Source organism: Schistocerca serialis, chromosome 5 (genome assembly GCF_023864345.2).
Source record: "Schistocerca serialis cubense isolate TAMUIC-IGC-003099 chromosome 5, iqSchSeri2.2, whole genome shotgun sequence".
Taxonomy (NCBI): domain Eukaryota; kingdom Metazoa; phylum Arthropoda; class Insecta; order Orthoptera; family Acrididae; genus Schistocerca; species Schistocerca serialis.
The window spans coordinates 622,563,685-622,570,071 of NC_064642.1; the positions used below are offsets into that span (position 1 = coordinate 622,563,685).

At 47.0% G+C, this 6,387-nt stretch overlaps 1 non-coding gene across 1 annotated transcript; it reads left to right on the forward strand.

Annotated features, from left to right (window-relative positions):
* The first annotated feature begins 3,148 nt into the window (after positions 1 to 3,148).
* Trnat-ggu (transfer RNA threonine (anticodon GGU)) lies at positions 3,149 to 3,223 on the forward strand. Its single transcript has one exon. It is a non-coding gene; the product is annotated as a tRNA-Thr (tRNA).
* Positions 3,224 to 6,387: the final 3,164 nt, after the last annotated feature.

Below are 6,387 nucleotides of genomic sequence, written 5' to 3' on the forward strand. Positions count from 1 at the left end.
ACAGTTTTAATCTGCCAGGAAGTTTCATATCAGCGCACACTCCGCTGCAGAGTGAAAATCTCATTCTGGAAACATCCCCCTGGCTGTGGCTAAGCCATGTCTCCGCTATATCCTTTCTTTCAGGAGTGCTAGTTCTGCATGCTTCGTAGGAGAGCTTCTGTAAAGTTTGGAAGGTAGGAGACGAGGTACTGGCAGAAGTAAAGCTGTGAGTACCGGGCGTGAGTTGTGCTTCGGTAGTTCAGTTGGTAGAGCACTTGCCCGCGAAAGGCAAAGGTCCCGAGTTCGAGTCTCGGTCGGGCAGACAGTTTTAATCTGCCAGGAAGTTATCTATCAATCCCTCCAATTTCGAGGCGATTGCTCGTCATAACATTTAGGGGTGATGTTCTCAAAATCGCGGGGGTGTTGACCCAAAATATCTTAGAGTCCTTCGTTTTAGGTTGTACACAAGCGACCTGCCAAATTTGAGCCGAATCGGTTGGCCGTGTCTGAGGCCTTCCCCTTGTCAGAGTAGCACATGCAACATATCTCCTCAATCATTTGCTGGATGTATTACAATCTCTGACATCCTCTACAGTTTTTTCGCCTCTACAACTCCCTCCAATGCAATGGAAGTCATTCCCTGATGTTGTAACAGATGTCCCATCATCCTGTCCTTTCTCTGTGTCAGTGTTTTCCACATATTCCTTTCCTCTCCGATTCTGCGCAGAACCTTCTCATTCCTTACCTTATCAGTCCACCCAATTTTCGACATTTGCCTGTAGCACCACATCTAAAATGATTATATTGTCTTCTGTTCCGGTTTTTCCACAGTCTATGTTTCACTACCATACAATGCTGTTCTCTAGACGCGTATTCTTAGAACTGTTTCATTTCTGCTACTTCTCATTACTTTCCTCTTTCTTCGATTTACTCTCAATTCATATTCTGTACTTATTAGATTGTTCATTCCATACAGCATATCATGTAATTCTTCTTCACTTTCACTCAGGAAAGCAACGTCGACAGGGACTCGTATCATTGGTATCCTTTGAAGTAGAATTTCAAATCCAATCCTTTCTTTTATTTTCATCATTGCTTCTTCGATGTACAGAGTGAACAGCAGGGGGGAAATTCTACATCTCTGTCTTAAAAGCTTTTTAATCCAAGGGCTTCATTACTGGTCGTCCATCTCATTTCTGCATGTTGGCTCTTGTACATTTTGTATATTACCCGTCTCTGCCTATAGCTTACCTATATTTTCCTCAGAATTTCTAAACTCTTGCACCAATTTACATTGTCGAACACTTTTTTCAGGACGACAAATCCTGTGAACGTGTCTTGATTTTTCTTTAGTCTTGACTCCATTGGCAGCCGCAAAGGCAGAATCACCTCTTTGTTGCCTTTATTGTTCGTAAAGCCAAATTGATCGTTATCTAGCACATCCTCATTTTCTTTGCCATTCATCTGTATATTATTCTTGTCAGCTACTTGGATGCATGAGCTTCTGACTTTGCGATCATTCACGCACTTTTCAGCTCTTGCAGTCTTCCGAACTGAGTGGATGATATTTTTCCGAAAGTCAGACGGTATGTCGCCAGACCCATACATTCTACATACCAACGTGAATAATTGCTTTGTTGCCATTTCCTCCAATCATTTTACAAATTCTGATGGAATGTTATCGATCCCTTCTGACTTATTTGATCTTAAGTCCTCCTAAGCTCTCTGAAATTCTGATTCTGGTAATGGATCCCCTACCTCTTCTAAATTCGCTTGTGTTTCTTCTTCTATCGCATCAGACATATCTTCCCCATCATAGAGGCCTTCAATGTATTCTTTTCGCCCATATTCTCTCTCTTCTGCATTTAACAGTGAAACTCCGGTTGCACTCTTTGTGTTATCACTGTTGTGTTCTGCCGACTCGTTTAATACAGGGTGCCTAGGAAACCTGCTTTTTCGGATCACAACAATTCAAGCAAATCGTATTAATGAAGTTTATCACACTAAGAAATGACAATACTTAATTTTACGTATTCACAAAGCTGCCTCGCCAGCAAATGGCGACAAGCAAATAATGAATGTCGTTCAGTATATGTAATTCCAATACAAACAAAACAATACAGTTCATAAGTCATTGCTTTAGAGTGCGTAGGACGGCTCGTCTTCAACTCGGGCTGCGGCCAGACGGCGCGGCGCTCAAGTCCTCTTCTCGTAAATGCTGCTGCTGTCTCAGTATCGTCCTAGAGAGGGGTCCGTCGCCGCATACTATTGGCTGACGTCGTCTCACAGCCCTCTCTGCTTAACCGTTGCTGGCCGACATGCCGGCGTTTGACGTTTCGCGGGAACAACCACCCTTTCTTTTAATGTCACCCAAGGTTCATTCGACAATGCTGTATGCTGAATCAGTCCTTCCTACAATCTTTTCTTTTTAGGTTTCTTCACATTTTTCATGCAGCCATTTGGCCTCATCATTCCTACACTTCCTATTTGTTTCATTTATCAGAGACTTGTATTTCTGTATTCATGAATTTCCTTGAACGTTTTTGTATTTCCTTCTTCCATCGATCAACTAAAGCATTTGTTCTGTAACCCAAAGTTTCTAGGCAGTTACATTCTCTACAGCTATGTTTTTCTTTCCAACTGCTGTGATTACGATTTTTAGAGATGCCCATTCGTCTTCAATTGTACTGCCTACTTAATTATTCCTTATTGCTGTATTTGTAGAATTAGAGAACTTCCAGCATGTCTCGTTATCCCTTAGTACTTTCGCGTCCCACTTCTTCGTGTATTGATTCTTGCTGACTAATCTCTTGAACATAAGCCTACTCTTCATCATGAAATGATAATTAAATCAAGACCCGAAGCTGTCGACAGGCTCCCCGTGAGACCCACATTCCCAACTTAATGTCCACACACTCATTACTCTGGCGGTAGCCGATCTTACCGAGTCCCGTAAGAGTTCGGGCAATGCGTGTGCATCCAGCACAGAAGGAGGTCAATGGCTGGTTAGCCTTAACTATATGAAGATAGTATCTGTTCTTTTGGACATGTCCGAATGAACAGATACCATCTTATATATTCTTCATCACTACTATAGTTTGATTGAGTCTGTATCTGCTGTTGGATACACGTGCAAGGGATAAATCCGTTCAGTCCCACTATCCTCTGTGCCCTCGGTGGCTCAGATGGATAGAGCGTCTGCCCGGTAAGCAGGAGGTCCCGGGTTCGAGTCCCGGTCGGGGCACACGCTTTCAACTGTCCCCGCTGATGCATATCAACGCCTGTCGATAGCTTAGTGTCTTCATTTAATTATCATTTCATTCTAAGAGAGGTGCATCGTCAGCGATGGTATCTGTTCTTTAAATCATGTCTGAAAGAACAGATACCATCTTCATACACTCTTCATCATTACTAAATATTGATCTGAGTCTATATCCGCTGTTGGATACGCCGTACAATCCAGTATCTGATTTCGGAAAATCTGTCTGACCACGAAGTAATGTAACTGACATCCCCCCTCATCGCCCTTTCTCTTCGAGGTACACTTCCTCCTCCTGTGATTCTTGAAAGGAGTATTCGCTATTTCTATTTGAAATTTATTGCAGGGCTCAATTAATCTTTCTCCTCTCTCATTCCTTGTCCCAAGCCCATATTCTCCTGTACCCATTCCCTACAACTGCATTCCAATCCTCCTTGACTAAAAGTTTTTCATCTGACTTGATGTGCTGTATTACCCTTTCAGGACCCTCATATAATTTCTTTATCTCTTCATCTTCAGCTTGCGACGTCGGAATGTGTAACTGAACTATCGTTGTCTGTGCTGATTCGCCGTCTATTCTGACAAGAACACCCCTATCACTGAACTGCTTACAGTAACACTCTCTCTGCCTTACCTTCCTATTCATGACGAATCTTACTCCCGTTATACCATTTTCTGCTGCTGTTAGTATTACCCTATACTCATCTTACCAGAAAACTTCGTCTTCTTTCCATTTCGCTTCACTGATTCCTACTATATCTAGATTCAGCCTTTGCATTTCCCTTTTCAGATTTTCTAGCTTACCTTTCAAGCTTCTGATTCCGCGCCCCGACTCGTAGAACATTATTCTTTAGTTGGTTACTCAATCTTTTTCTCCCTTTTGGCAATTCCCTTCCGCGGATCCGAATGGGGGACTATTCTGAAATCTTTTACCAATGGAGAGATCATCATGACACTTATCCAAATACAGGCAACATGTCCTGTTCATACACGTTACGTGTCTTTAATACAGTGGTTTCCATTGCCTTCTGTTGTGTCGGTAGCTGGGCCGACACCGTGAAGTGGAGATGGCTGAAAATGAACTCTAGACTAACGCTGTAGCCGATAGGGCACGCACGGCTAAAGCAGACGGGCGTGAAGTCTGGAACATGAGAACTTATAAATGAATAAGAAGAAAAGTATGCAGATGCTTATTACTTATCTTTTTATTAGTCCTTGGAATACATCTCTCTTGAATACTCGTAAGCTATAGGCACTGATACAAATGGTGCCTTGCTAGTTCGTAGCCATTAACTTAGCTGATGGCTATTCTGTCTCTCGGCTAATGAGAGAGAAAGGCTTCGTACATCTGTTCGGTAGCTAGGTTCTCGTACAACTGGGCGGTAGCTAGGTTCTCGTACAACTGGGCGGTAGCTAGGTTCTCGTACAACTGGGGCGAGTCCACTCTCGTATCACGAGACCTGCCTTGGTGGTGGCGCTAGGTCTGCGATCACAGTGGCGACACGCGGGTCCGACATGTACTACATGGACCGCGGCCGATTTAAGCTACCACCTAGCAAGTGTGGTGTCTGGCGGTGACACCACATTCCTCCCCCGCAAATCGGCGAACGGTCGTGAGATAAGGCTTCCGCCCGCCGTGGGGAGGACCACATGTTGACGTATGCGATGAGGTGGGGAGCCTAACAACAGGCGAGGCGGTGCCACCCGCACCCGGCCATTCGGTCCGAGGGGAGCTAGGAAACGCCTGCAAAACTAGTCCAGGGTGCACGTCAACATGCGGTGTATGCGCCCGTAAAGAGACAGGAGGAACCGAAGGGTCAACCTCCATAGCGTCGGGGTAGCCGACGCGCGATGACGTCATGTGGTCCGGAGCGGTCGGGAGTTCCATGGCGGAGGACAGCTGGTCACGGGAAGCGATCGGCGGCGCGTGACCCTGGGAGGCGCTTGGCTGCTGCAACGAAGCGTCGAACGCGGGCGGCGCCGGCGGGAGAACAAGCGGCGGCGGCGGCGGCTGCTGCTGCTGCGGCGGCGGCGGCGGCGCGTCGCCATGGGGCAAAATGGAAGGCATCGTCGGTAACACCTGGGGATGAGGCGAGCCAGTAGATGGGTCCCCAGGGCGCTGACCGGACGGCACCGTCGCTGAAAGCAGACGGGGAGCGGCAGAACCCGAGCGACGACAGAGGCGCAGCTGATTGAGATGCCGACGCACCTCACCAGAGGCCCCCAAAACCAAAGACATCGCGCGGCCGAGGCAGCGAAGAATGCGCCCTGCGAGCCAACGCCGTGAACCTCGATAGTGGCGATAAAATACAACGTCGCCTGGAGCAAAACCAGGAGTCTGCCGCTGCACAGGAACCTGATGCGGCGGATGCAGCAAAGACATCAAGGTGCGATGAGGACGACCGTGGAGCAACTCAGCCGGCGAGCGACCATCTCGGGGCTGAGAGCGATACGAAGACAAAAAGAGCAACAATGCGTCCTCCCGAGAATGCGACTCTTTCAATTTCAACATCTGTGACTTGAAAGTCCGGACCAATCGTTCAGCGGCACCGTTGGACTGAGGCGAAAACGGCGCGGATGTCAGATGTTGAATACCATTGGCCTGGCAGAATGACTGAAATTCTGCGGACATGAATTGTGGGCCATTGTCGGAAACAATAGTCTGCGGAAGACCTTCAATGCAAAAGATAGCAGACAACGCTTGTATGGTGGCGGAGGACGTCGTGGAAGACATCCGGACAACAAAAGGAAAATTACTGAAGGCGTCGACCAGAACCAACCATCGAGCATTCCAGAATGGACCAGCAAAATCAATGTGCAAGCGTTGCCAAGGGGAAGTGGCTGTTGGCCACGCAAAGACTTTCCGCGGCGGTGCGGACTGTTGTTCGGCACACGCCGGGCACGAAGAACACATATTCGTAATCGCAGCATCGATTCCGAACCAAGTACAGTGCTGACGAGCAAGTTGTTTCGTTCGCACTATACCCCAATGTCCTTGGTGAAGAAGCCGTAAAACAGAGGACTGTAACGAACGTGGGACCACGACTCTGGACTGATCATTATCAGAACGCAACAACAAAACACCACGTCGAACAAAAAGTCTCTCCTTATGAGCAAAAAATCGGCGAACCAACGGATCCTCGATCCGA